Source organism: Microtus pennsylvanicus, chromosome 15 (assembly GCF_037038515.1).
Source record: "Microtus pennsylvanicus isolate mMicPen1 chromosome 15, mMicPen1.hap1, whole genome shotgun sequence".
NCBI classification, from domain to species: domain Eukaryota; kingdom Metazoa; phylum Chordata; class Mammalia; order Rodentia; family Cricetidae; genus Microtus; species Microtus pennsylvanicus.
In genome coordinates this window covers 30429672-30443918 of record NC_134593.1, presented here as the reverse complement: position 1 = coordinate 30443918, position 14247 = coordinate 30429672, and the positions used below count along the sequence as shown (strand labels likewise).

The window sequence follows — 14247 nt, the reverse complement described above, 5'->3', positions numbered from 1 at the left end:
AGGCCTAAGAGCTCCTCCACTGAACCACACTCAGAATAGGCCTTGCTCTAGCCAGACCGTCTCCATCCCAGAAGGTCAGGGTACCCTTGAGGCAACCACCGCTTTGACCATGAGCACAACTGTTTCCTATGGAGACCCTTCTTGTAATCTGACAATATTTCAACATATTCTTTGGTTATAAAGGGAATGTTTCTATATTTTAAAAGCTCATCTATTGAAATCTCCTGTGCAGCTAAGAGTTGGGGCCTTTGGAAGTTGGTTAGGCCTGAAGATGGACCCCGGTCGTAGAATTAGTGCCTGTAAGAGAAGAAACGTGAGAGGACTCTTTCTCCCTTCTCTCTCTTTTCTCTACCGTAGAAAGATTATTAACAAAATACCATTAATCCCTTCAAATGAGGGAGCCAATCCTCACCAGACACCATATCAGTTTGTTAATCTCAGAGATCTAGGTAGACCACCAACCCAAATCAACATGCCAAATTAAATTATGCTTTCACATTCATTGTCATTGGCTGTCTCTCCCTATAGCGAGGAATCAGGAGATCAGCATCAGATATGGAGAAGATAACTGGATTCTTTTTTTAAACTCAGGAGAAGGAGTTTCCAAATAGGAGATTTTGGAGATAAATAGGCAGGGTTACAGAAGCAGAACAAGTTGGTCATAACCTTTGCAAACGAAGACATGGTTGCAATGTGGTCATAACAAGGTGGTCATATCAAGTGGTTATAACAAAGATGGTCATAACCAGGTGATAGAGCAATCTTTTAAAGCAGAGGCAGGATTCCCATTTCCTGGAACAAGCAGTACAGAACCATTTGAAGTTAAGATTACAGATGGGGCATAGTCCAATACTTGAGAAACATACTTAACTATAAATGGTAGTATGTTTTTATTATTAAAATGACTTTCAAGTCTAAGAGGCAAACTGGTTCATTAATCTGGCACTTTAACTTTGGGTTTCCAGCTGGCAGAACAGGGAGAAATGTCTGCTGTCTAACCCAGACACCAATTAATGTTGATGAGTGACTTGACAGGATCTAAAAATCACCTAGGAGCTGAATCTCTGAGCATCTTTCTAGAAACTCATGGGAGTCTCTAGACTGATCCAACTAAAGAAGGAAGTCCTACCCTAAATGCAAGAGTATTTAGGACACTACCCTTGAATTGGGAGTCAAAAAAACCCTTCCTGCCTTAAGTGGTTTTGATCATGTATTTTTCCCCCAGCAATTGGGAAAGTAACTAACAACCCATGGTAACTTGTTATGGGGTAGTTGACTAAATAAGATACACCACCTCCAAGTTCATGACTAGACAGGATTTAAGACAGGCTTATGTTGTGGCCTCACTTGCCTTTAAAATGGCACAGGAAACTTTCCATCACAATCATATCAGAACCAACATGTCTTGGAGACCCCAAATCCTTTCCTCATATTCAGCCTATGGAAATGTGCATTTGAGGGAGTTTCCTGCCCCTAAACATCATTAGAAACAAGCAGCATAACCTAATGAGAGCACTGAGCTAGGCATCCAGAGACCTAAGACCTGACTCAGACTCTGTCATTCAGGACTTAGAGGCCCTAGGCAATTTACCTCACCTCTCCGACCCCATCTATAAAGCAAACCGAGTGGCTGAAGCTCCTTTCAAGATTAAGAGGCCTATTGCTCAAACCTGACTGACTGTTAGCTTGTCTGAACAGAAGCAAACATGTGGGAGTCGTCAGGGACTTTCAAACTTCCCTTTTCTTCTGAAAGCAATTAATTTTGAGAGATCGGTCAGAAACTCCTTTGGTCCGTATTTAAAATTCAGGATCTTGAGGAGATTTTTAAATACGATGTCAGGAAAACATTCGTACAGCACTAACCAGCTCACAGTGGGGTATAGTTTATGAGTCCTACGGTTCGGATCTGAAATGTTCCCCTAAAGCTTATGTGTTTACGCCTTGGTCCTCAGACGGTAGAGTTATCGGAAGTTTGCAGAAGCTGCAGGAGGCCAGGGCTAGTTAGAAATGTGTTCTCCAATGGGGGGTCTTATCCCAGGTCTGTCCTCACCCATTTTTCTCTGCTTCCTACCACCATGAGCTGAGCAACTGTCCTCCCTACATCCTTCCACCACCATGTTTCTTCCTTGCCACGTAGGCCCCAAAGCAATGAAACCAACCAACCTTGGATGGAACTCTCTAAAGCTATAAGACAGGATGAGGCTTTTCCTCCCTGCAGTCATTTGTCTCGGTCCCTTTGTCACAGCAACAGAAAGCTAAAACCGAGTTCTTTAGCAGTTCTAGGTTGACTGGGCTCTGCTGCATGGCTCACACCGGGTCTCATGCCCATGCAGGCTGATAGCAGCCGGGGTCACAGATGGCAACGCCTCAGTCTGGTGAAACATCCAAAATGCCACTTATGCAAATTGGTAATTGAACCGTATTTGTTTACTTTTTATTGCAGTGATGGAATATCTGTCAAATTCACTTAATAAAGAAAGCTTTTGGGGTTTTTTTTTGGGGGGGTGGGGTTCATGGTTCAGGGTAGAACTCATCCACATAAGGAAGGCATGGTAGCAGTTGATCATGTGACATCAGCAGTTGAGAAGAAGAGAGCAATGAATGCTGTGGCTCAGTTTACCTCTCCTTTCTATTCAGCCCAGGAACCGAGGCCATGGCAGGGTATTGTCATTTTAAGAGTTGGGCTTCCCAGTTAACTCAGTCTGAAGCTTCTTTATGTACACACCCATGTGTTTGTTTTCTGAGTGGCTTCTAATTAATTCCTATCAATGACTATCAACAGACACCCCTGCCGGATGCTCAACTGCTCAGATGGGGGATAGCTGGCTGGGGGGCCCCCAAGACCCCAGTCAGCAGGAAGACAGCCAGGAGCCTGCCCTTGTGGCCCCAAGCATGTGTGCTTCCACTTCTGTGTTGAAGACTGTGGTCCATGTTGCCACTAGGACCAATACAGAGGCCCGAGATCTAGGTCAGAGACAGAGACTTGGCTGGACTCTGAGGGCCATGCCACGGCAGGGGCCATACAGATAGGAGTGGACTGTGCTGCCTTCTGAGGTCATGTTGTCATCTGGGCCCAGGCTGCTGCTAAGGGCCATGTCTGGGTCTGTGGCTCTTTAATAGCTAGGATCTGGGTTGATTTATGGGGCTCCTGTTGCCACCAAGCACCATGAGGTTGCCCAGAATCAGATCAGTCACCTACGTCCAGGTTGGTGTCCAAGGGCGAGGATGCATCCAGATCTGAGCAACCAGTGCCACTACAGAGAAGCTACTCAACGTCATGGTGATGTCTGTGGCCCTACTGCAGCCAGGATCTGTGTTGATGTCTAATGTTCCTATTATCACTGAAGGCCATGCAGACACCTGAGACTGAGCGCCATGTTGGTGTCTCAGAGTCATACTGCCACTAGGACAGCGGTGACATCCAGACCCAGCCACTATTGAGGACCTTGTCAGAGTCCACAGTTCTGCCATGTCTGGGGTCTGTGCTGAAGTCTGGGTCCTGCATTGCCACCAAAGGTCACATAGAAGCCCAAGGTTAGGGTCACAACCATTCCCATCTGAGTTGCCAGTCCCTCCACCCAGAGCCAGGATGTCTACTGGGCCCACGCTGCTGCCGAGGGTCATGTCTGGGTCTGTGGTCTGGCTACAGTTGGGGCCTGTGTGAATGTCTGTGGCCTGTGTCACCTCAGAAGACCCTAGAAATCATGCGATATGAAGTCAGAGGGCCATGCTGAGCCAGCCACGCCCTTTGCTGGCCCTGGTAAAGCTGGCCTTGCCTCTTGCTGGACACTACAACTAGAGAGCTGGTCCCTGCGCACTGAGAGATGGCTCCCACCCCTCAATGCAGGCCAGGGTGAACTGACCCTGAGGGCATGCACTCGTCCAAGGTGAGTGACCCCAGGGGCCCTGACTGACCAGCTTGGTTACTATCCAGGCCCACAGCCAGACCTTGGGTTGACCCACCCTAGCATCTACCCCATCTAGTTACTTGCTAGATCTGGTCAAGGGACTGGTTCTATGAAACCCACAAGATCTCCAAGACTCATGACTGCCACAGGATACCCTAGAGGAATTCCAGTGTAGACCCAGTGATGGTGGTATACCAGACACCAGAGGCCTCCAGACCAGTGACTCACTGCATTAGACACTAGCCAGTAGAACTGATGGGACAAAGAGGTATGTATACCATAAGGCACACTGAAGCCTCCACCTGCTACCAGGACAAATGAAAAAGTGTTAGAGAAGCAGGAAAGAAGGAGAAGCAAAGGGATTTTTCTGTTGTGCTGGTTTTTGTTTTTATTTTGGGTTATTTGGTTTTAGTTTTCTGTTTTTCCTTTTGTTCGCTTGCTTGCTTACTCTGCTTTGTTTCCTTATGGAGGGTGTGGCAGGGATAAGGGGAGGATAGGGGACTGGGTAGTGCCTCAGTAAAACGTGACGGAGTCTAGAAAATACAAAGACAAACGTACGACTTCTTCAAGATTTATTTTTATCTAGTTATGTGTCTGTGTGCACGTGTGGCTGAGCATCCAGTACAGGCAGAGGCCAGAAGAGCATGCTGGATCCCTCATAACTGGAGTTATAGCTAGTTGTGGGACCCCCAGCCTGTTACATTAGTGCTAGGATCCAAATCCCATTTCTCAGGATTGCACAAACACGCTCTTAACCACTGAGCCATCTCTCCAGCCCCTTGTTCATGCCAATTTTATACATAGCCCCAAATTGGAAGCCAGGGAAATCATCACCAACAGAAGAAAGTATAAACAGACTGTAGCACGTGACCAAACAACACGTTCCCTTTAACAAGGACTAACCAGAGAGCACTGTACATTGATGTATGGAGCCAATTCCTGCTGAAAAGCATTCCTGTGATTAATTAATAAAGCCAAGAGAACTCTTTAAAAAATAGTGCTCCAGACAATGGGAGCAGATACCATACACTCAACAGAAAGTCAGAGAATGCCCACTGGGCTACAGGCTGAAGATTAGCTGTGTCTTCAAGGACTGTAAGCATGAGGACCCACACGTGATCCTCAGAACTCACACAAAGCAGTCAGTCATGATGTACACTTGTAATCTCCATGCTGGGAGGTAGATAGAGGCTTTCTGGGACTCACTGCCAAGCCAGTCTCACCTTCCTGGTGAGTTCCAAGTATCAGGGGAAAAGTATATCTGAAAAACAAGGTAGAAGATGTCTGAGGATCTATACTCAGAGTTGATTCCCGGCTTCTACACACATGCATACCACTCAATCATATATGCCTCTGCACACACACACATACACACTTGTTCTGGGAATTCGCTTGTGCATTTTCAAAATGGCAGCGACGGTGACATCCACCTGAAGATGGAGCTAAACCAGAAAGTGCTGTGAAACTCATAAGGCTCTAGACTTCCTGTGGCCCGGATCTGACCAGCTGTAAGACGGTGCCTGCAGTGCCTTCATGGTGTTTGAAGCTTCACCTGCTCCTACTCTGGGAAACACTTTCACAGAACAAGTATTCGAAATACCACATGAGACCTAGTTGTACTAACAAAAGTATTTGCTTTACATCTGAGATTTGCACACAACTGAAAACTGGGTTTTTTTATCAACCAGAATAGCAAGCCTGTAGCATAAGGGGCACTGGCCCACCCCGCAGAAACTCCTTACAGAGAGTAGAGGGTGAGCAGCGAGGATGGGGGGAATCACTTCAAAGAATTCGACCTCTTGTTTCCCCTCCTCAGAGGCAGCCATGGAGGAGCCTGGAGAGTTAGGAACACTTCCGGAAGAAGGTTGTTCTGCACTTGAATCTGAATGTCTAACACCGGTAAGGGAAGAAAATGAGGTAGGAAAAATTCCATGGATCCCACATTTTCCTCATCCATTCTTTTGTGGTTGGCTACCTAGGTTGGTTCTTGTAATTCAGCTATTGTGAGTTTTTCAACCATAATGAAAAACAAAATTATGTCATTTGCAGGAAAATTGGTGCGAGTGGAGATAATGATACATGAGGACAATTAAGTCTGTCTCAGAAAGACAAATATCATATGTTGTCTCTCATCTGGGAGTCCCAGGTTTTATAGAGATGCATATACGCGGGACGCGAAAGCAGAAGTAAACGTCTAGGGGACAAAGGAGACAAGATGGGGGAGGATCAAAAGGGGAGGGACAGGATATAGAGTGAATATGTCAAACATACATTATAGATAGGAAAACTTTAAAGAATAAAATTTAAGAAAAGGTTAAATAAATAAATAAATAAAATTGTGGGGGCACGAAAAGTGAGATATAGGGAGAGTAGGCTCACACGACACCTTCCTTCTTCTGTGACTTCTTGTGGGACGCAGGATACTGGCCTGAAACAGAGATGCTCTTGTGCCGGCTAACACCAGGCTGAAAACAGGGAAGAAGTGATACCAAGGGCTCAAAACGCAGCAGGTTTTGCTGCCTCAAAACCAAGGGAGGCATTTTCTGCATTCTGTGCTCAAAGTCTGGACTAGATCACAACACACAAATCGTAGCACATATTTCTGTGGACACTTGTTGGCCAATGGGCCTTTAAAGATCTGTTTCTTGAAGTCAGTGAGGGGACACACTGCTGCCATCCCATTGTTTAGCAGGGACTGAGCTAGGTCAAGGACCAGGAGCTTAAATCTGAATCTCTATCCTGAACACACCTCAAAAAACTCAATCCTAAGAAACCATTTAAGAGAATTTCACCCAGCCGGGTGGTGGTGGCGCATGCCTTTAATCCCAGGACTCGGGAGGCAGAGGCAGGCAGATCTCTGGGAGTTTGAAGCCAGCCTGGTCTATAAGAGCTAGTTCCAGGACAGGCTCCAAAGCTTCAGAGAAACCCTGTCTCAAACAAAAAAAAAAAAAACAGAAGGAGGAGGAGGAGGAGGAGGAGGAGGAGGAGGAGGAGGAGGAGGAGGAGGGGAAGGGGAAGGGGAAGGGGAAGGGGAAGGGGAAGGAGAAGGAGAAGGAGAAGGAGAAGGAGAAGGAGAAGGAGAAGAAGAAGAAGAAGAAGAAGAAGAAGAAGAAGAAGAAGAAGAAGAAGAAGAAGAAGAAGAAGAAGAAGAAGAAGAAGAAGAAGAAGGTTGCTGAACATAACACAGCTAATTAGTATGAACGCTAACTGATCATCTAAGTCAGACACGAACTTTGACCTCTCTGAGCATCAAGGTTTCCCTTTTCAAAACAACATGCTTTTAAAAATCAGAATCTTTTTCCTTTTCTTTCCCCTCAAAGTTAAGACTTCTACCTCCTCAGGTCCTCTACAGAGATAAATCATCCTGACCTACTTCATGTACTATAGACCCCATGCTTTAAGGGCCTCTGTCCTTGCCCGGGCCAGGTCTTCACCCAGTGCCCCTTAACCTTAGAAGGGCGTTGCTATCACTAGCTTAGTGCTGGGGGCAAGCAAGCAGATGACTGGATGGAAGGGCGTGATGGATGCCTGTGATGGTATCGGTCCCCCAGGAAAGCTGCAAGGCAGCCAGTGCTAGGTCAAGAACAGAACCTGTAAAAGGAAAGTATGTGTCCTGTAAGCATTCATAGGACAGGAACATGTGAGCAGGAAACCTAGGCAATGAGGCAAGAAGAATTAATACATTTAAGAAATTTAGTGTCCACAGGACACTCTACCTGAGAGAATCTATAACCTCCCCCCCCCTCTCTTCTCTCTCCTCTATCTTCTTTCTCTCCCTCGGTATATATGTGTAGCAATACTCCCAAAACTCCAAAATCCTCATGTGAAGCTGGGTACTAAGCTCTGAAACATATTATAGAGCTTTCTAATATTTGTCTTCTTGAAAGGCCATAGACTATCTAATCCTGTTCCCCGGATGAGCTCTCAGAGCTGAGGAGGGATCTGATTACATCCAAATGTCAGCAAAGTGGCCTAGCAAGGGCTCTACCATCCTGTAGCTATGGTGGGAACCACCCCAGCTTCATCCCATCTCCAGCATCGTTTCCTAAGGAGGCCAGGCCCCGGAGAACACTCTCATTATCTAATCATCTTAACTTGCATAATTATTTCCCTCAAAGTACAATTAGCAGATATGCCTCTGGGATTTAAAATATATAGATAGTACTGCCTGATGGATGAAAATATTAAATCCCTATCACAAAAGGAAAACGAGACTGGGAAACAGAAGAGACAATGAGTGAAAGAGTTGGAACAGTAGAGGCCGCAAAAGTAGGGGCAAGGAGTAGAAAGAGGAGCATAAAAAGCAAGAGGAATCAGGGAGAAAGGGAAGAAATGGGAAGACAGAGAGAGAGAGATCTGAAGATAAAAGGACAAAGCCTATGTCAGTGAGTCTTCCATCTAGATCAGACCTACATGGGAGCCTAAGAGCCCAATAAAAACCGACACCAGGCAGTGTGCTCAACTCAGGAGTGGCTCTGGCCTCGTGTTTTTCTTGTGTCTGCATTGCCTTATATTCTGTCACAGCAGAAGAAAATGCACCTAATACAAGTCAGTGCCCAAAAGAGAAAGACATGAAGTCAGTAGCTTGAGAACCCTGGTCTTAACCCTACGCCCAGGGTCCTGAAGAAAGCAGATCTAACCTACTGTGCTCTCCACAGACACCATAAGGGGACTGTGGCCCAAAACACATCACAAAACTTCATTTCTGCCTGTGAAGTCCCAAGAGAAAGAAGCACTGTAAGTCTGATCGGTTTTCTGGGAGCTCTTTGCAACCCTTGTACGTGGCCGTAAGTTTTTCATTGATCGTGTTATGGAGGTTTGTCTTAGTCACTTTCTCAGTGCTGTGGGGAAATGCCCCGATGAAAGCAACTTGAGGAAGAACAGTTTGTTTGGGCTTGTAACTCTGAAAGGACATAGTCAGTAGTGGCGGGAAAGGCCTGACATTAAAGAGGAGCAGGAAGCTAACTGGTCACATGGTGTCCACATTCAGGACTTGGAGAGTAACAGTGTTCAATTTGCCCAATTCAAGATCCCAGCTAGGGAATGGTGGCACCCACAGTGGAGCAGTCTTCCCACCTCAGTGAGAGTAAGACAAACCCCCAACATGCTTGCCCTGGGTCTGTCTCCTGGTGATCCAGATTCTGTCAAGCTGACACTTAACACTAACTACCACAATGTTCCATCCGGTAAGGCCTTCAGGCTTCTGAAAGGATTTAATGAGCCTATCCATGATGGTTGAAAACATTGAGGCCTAGAGCAAGGATCGGTGACTAAAAATAGAGACTCTGTTTCTTCCTGCATTTCTTCTCACAAATGTTGGCAACTGAGCAAAGAAATAAAAAAGCGCTCCAGTCACCCCTCAGCAACTGAGATCTAAGGGTGGGGGGGGCGGGGCTAACAGAAGAGCAGTTCATGCTGACTTTGATAGTTCCACCTTCAGCTCTGTGACAAAACATTCAAGTAAAGCAACTTAAAGGCAGTCAGACTGAAGCTCTCAGTTTCAGACTTAGGTCCTATAGTCAGCTGACACAGAGCATCATGGCGGAGTATGACAACGGTCAGAGTTGCCCCCCACCAGTGGCCTTCTTTCTCTAACTAGACCACGCGTCCTAGCAGACTATTTGGCTATGATCTAACATCTCAGAATCCAGTCCCTTCTATAATGCCACCAGCTGGTGACCAAGCTCTCAACACGTGAACCTTTTAGGGGCATATGTCACATCTAAACCATAACGACGATTGGTAGAAGCCTACTTTCAGGCTTCCTCTCTTGACATGATTAGGGATTATCTGTCTTTTATACCCCATCAGGCTCAGCCTATACACTCACTGGCACAAAGCAGTGGATACGGCCTTATAGGCTAAACCACTAAGGCAGAATGAGATCTTCATGGGACCTCTGCTGTGCCAGGCACCGAGGGCCATAACGGTTTGCATAGTACAAACTTTTTCACGCAAAAATCTACACTAGGCTTTCTGATTAAAATGCTAAATTAAACACTGGTGATCCCTTTATTGTAAGTCAATCTGTAAGTGTCAGAGCGGGATAGAGAAAGACAGGGGTCCCTGAAGAGAAGCGATTTCAACGCCTATTTTCAAAAGAGCTTGAGTAGGTAAACAGAGTGGGAACGCTGCACTGCTCCCGGGGTCCTGCAGAGAGTTTCAGGAGGTGTGAGCACTTACAAACAGAAGCAGAGGATGTGGCAGCCTGGGAAACGTGGACGTCAATGTGCAGAACGATGGGTGGATGGGCTCTGTCTCACCCTAGAGGGTCACGGACACCGCCACTCAGGTGCTAGAGCAGAGGTGGGGCTCTAGTTTAGATTGGACAAGAAACTTCAAGACGTAGTTGCATAGTCTTCCACAAGGCTGTCTTAGGTTAAAAACAGATGCCAGGCTGGGTGGTGGCAGCTCGTGCCTTTAATCCCGGCTCTCGGGGAGGAAGAGGCAGGCCGATCTCTGTGAGTTCAAGACCAGCCTGGTCTACAAGAAGAGCTAGTTCTAGGACAGGCTCCAAAGCTACAGAGAAACCTGTCTTGAAAAACCAAAAAAGAAACAAAACCAAAACAAACAAACAAACAAACAAAAAAACAGAAGCCGGTAACATTGTGTCTTGAACAAGAGACACAAAGAAAAACTACCTTAGCTCCCACCTCCTAACAGCTCCAAAAATCAGAAGAGCTGGATATAGAAGGAACAACAACAATGAGATAAAAAGATTTTCTTCAGAAAAAAAATTGAATTCCCATGTCTTCTAGCCTACAATAGAAAAAATATTATCTACATTCTTCTTGGTGTTTGATCACTCGGCATTGAAGTCAGATAATAAATTCTCCCCCCAAATACACACTCTTGCATATATGCCTATGCTCATACATACACACACAACTTCTGAACATTTTAGAAACCTTGCTCTTTTTTCTATTTTTTGATTTAATATCTATTAATTGTACAAAACAATGGGTTTCATGTGACACTTTCACACGTGCTTATGACATATTTTGATTTGATTTTCTCCCTTACTTGCCTCTCTTGCTCCCCTTCCCTCAGCCCCATCTTCCTTCCCTTGCACTTTCTAATTTGGATGACAGCCTTGCAGGTGGAGAACAGAACAGAACGGGGGAGAAATAAAGCTGGAAGAAAATGGCCAGAGCAGAACAAAACTTCAGCAACAAAAGACCTTTTCAAATTCTTTAAGATGCAGAAACACAACACACATGCAAAACTAAGTAGGATGCAATTATAGAAAAGGGTGGGAGCTGAAAGTAAGGCTTCAACAGCATCACTGGAAGACCAAACACAAGAGACCTCCCCAAATGAAGACAAAGAGGAAAACTAGGAAATAAATTCCCAGGACAAGTCAAAAGGTCCAAGAATTATCTAGTATACATTGGAGATGGGGGAAGGACGTAAAGCAGAAAGTGGTCATTCAATGCATGCTCCAAAAACATTTTCTATGAATTGAAAATGAAACACATGAGCTCCTTGATTGAAATGGCTCAGATTGCCCAACAAAATAAATGAATAAAACCCTCCCATCAAGGCTTCTTATGAAATCTCAAAACCACAGGACTAAAGATAATCTCTTAAATGCTTCCAGAAAAGAAAAAAAAAGTCACATCAAAAGACACAAAATCAGAAAAAAAACAATTGACTTCTCAATAACCACATGTGACATTAGAAGACAAGATTCTGAAAGAAATTTATTTTTCACTCGGAATTAAATTCCCAGCTGAACTATAATTTCAACAGGAGAACAGAATAAAGCTATTTTTAAGCCTACAAGGCATATTTGGATTCCTGGGATGCTACTGGCCATGTGGCAGGAGATAAGATAAAGAAAATTACACAAACAGAAAACCACAGGTCTCAGGATGCAGGATTGCAGTGGGGAGCGCAATTGAGTAAACCTAGGAGAAGAAAGTAAAACACAAGGGTCCTGCATGGAAGCTTTGCAGTGGGCCTAAGAGCAGTTGCTTCTGATGGGAACAGAGGCACTCTGAGCTCTAAGGAAGAGCGGCATGAAATAAGCTGGTCAGTTAGAAAGTCCTGCATGAAGAAAGGATATCCTGTTCTGGAGGTCCACATGGCCCTCAGCAAACCAAATTCAGACATCATGTCCATATTCATCTGACCCACAGCTAAAGAACTTGTAGTAGCTGATTTTGTAAAAATTTTTTATTTTTATTTTATTTATTATTTATTTATTTTGCTACTATGACAAAATACCTGACAAGAACAGCTTAGGCAAGAAGGCTTTCTTTTGCCTCCCAGTCTGAGAATATAAGCCACTGGGGCGGAGAAGACATAGCAACAAAAGCCCGAGACCTCTAGTCACATTGTGTTCTCGCAGGAAGCAGAGAGAGGTGCCGGGGCTCCCTCCACTCACCTTCTTTTTCATCCAGCCCATGGGATGGTAAACCCACATTCAGGGTGGATATTTTCCTATCAACTAAACCTCTTTGAGATTTGTTCCTACGTGATTACAAATCTTATCAAGTTGGTGATGAAGATTAAGCATCACAGAACTAACGAAAGCCTCCTGCCTGAGATCTGCCTTGCATGGTGCTTAAAGCACCATGCAAGCTTCCAAAGAAGGAAAACAATCAACAGTCCTGCCCAGGTAGACATCTATGAACCACACAGTGCAGTAATAGCCCGCATACCTTGATGGCAATCAGCAACTTTATATGGGAATTTAAGACTCACTCAACAAGAGAGAAATCCTGCTCGGTACTGGAAACCAAGCAAACTACCCAGGGCTAGAGAAGTCATAGATCTTAGACAAGACTCATAACTTTGCCAGACCACCACAATCACTAACTATATTCTAAACATTTGTTCCCACACCCATAGATAAGTGTAGCCCTCACCCCACATCAGAGAAACTTCTCTTTGCAACAATCCAAGACCATTATAGAAAACCACTCCCTGCCTCAAATCTCCCTTCCCTCCCTTGATGCAGCCTATCAAGTGACTCTCCTAACAAACCAGTAATAGAGTGACTTTACTTTCCGTCCCCACAGAAGGCCTCCCTCAAACCTGGAATCCACCTAGCTCTCCCACGATCCACTGAGTTTGCTTCAATAAAACAATAACATCTTAAGTCCCCTTCCGAGAACTTCCCAGCCTTTGCAGAGTCTCTTAGCCACCTCCTCCAGAATTCTCAAGTGACACTGGAAAATGCTCCAGGAAGATTATACTATACTTGATATCTCATGGATTTGAGATTGCTCTGAAATACCACCTCATGTAGCCACAGGTATTCAACCCCCTGGCTGAGGGACTGAGAAACGCCAGCCCCTCCAACTGGCACACAAGAACCTCACAGTCTGGCCCATAGCTGACTCTCAGTCCCACTTGTCACCTCCTCAGCTCATGCTCTGTCCCAGTGATACTTTCTTCTGTGTTCTCAGTCTCTGGAAGAGGAGCCAGTTTTTAAATCAACTAATTATACTCTGGTTTATTCTGGTTAATCTGAAATTGTCTCCAACTGAAAGGCCTTTCTCATGTTAAAATCATGTGTTAAAAAAGCACCATCTTGGCCAGGCGGTGGTGGCACACGCCTTTAATCCCAGCACTTGGGAAATAGAGGCAAGTGGATCTCTGTGAGTTCAAGGCCAGCCTGCTCTACAAGAGCTAGTTCCAGCACAGCTAGGGCTGTTACACAGAGAAAGCCTGTCTCAAAAAAAAAAAAAAAAAAAAAAAAAAAAAAAAAAAAAAAAAAAAACACACCATCTTCTAAGTCTGGTTTTTATTAAAGTAGTAGGGTTTTTACCCCCCCCAGAATCGGGGATTGAACCTATGGTCTCATGTGTGTGTGTTTCAAACACCCCCCCTAATTCAAATTTCTTATTTTTTTAATAATTTTTACATGTTTGTTATTCTTTCAAAATAGCAAACCTACAAGAACAACAAAGTATTACTCAAAGTACCACATCCTATATTTGACATCTGTTTTAACACCAATTCAGACTTTCCATCCTTAATCCATCTCTAACTCAGGGCAGCAAAGTTCCTATGTGGTTCTGTTCATACACCCGTCATAAAAAAAAAATGTGCAATGGGCATCTTGAAGAAGAGTAAGGTCCTTCCAGTCCTCAGTAAGAGGAGCCCACCTTTCCCACATACGCCTCATCCTTTCACTGGCCTCAACTTTCATCACAAGATCCTGACATCCTTCTGCCCCCCAATTTTATCTGCCCTCATCACCCACTTGCCCCACCTGCTCCCCAAGTTCTCCTCTGGGATAGAGACTCTGCAGGTGAGACTCTGGGCCTTTCTAATTACAGGGGAATTGACAGGATGGGGTGGAGAGATGTGTATTTTTAGCTGTGGC

General features: G+C 45.0%; 1 pseudogene; it reads left to right on the top strand.

Annotated features, from left to right (window-relative positions):
• Window positions 1–13633, top strand: part of LOC142836055 (small ribosomal subunit protein uS19 pseudogene) — a 221351-nt pseudogene extending 207718 nt beyond the window's left edge.
• Window positions 13634–14247: the final 614 nt, after the last annotated feature.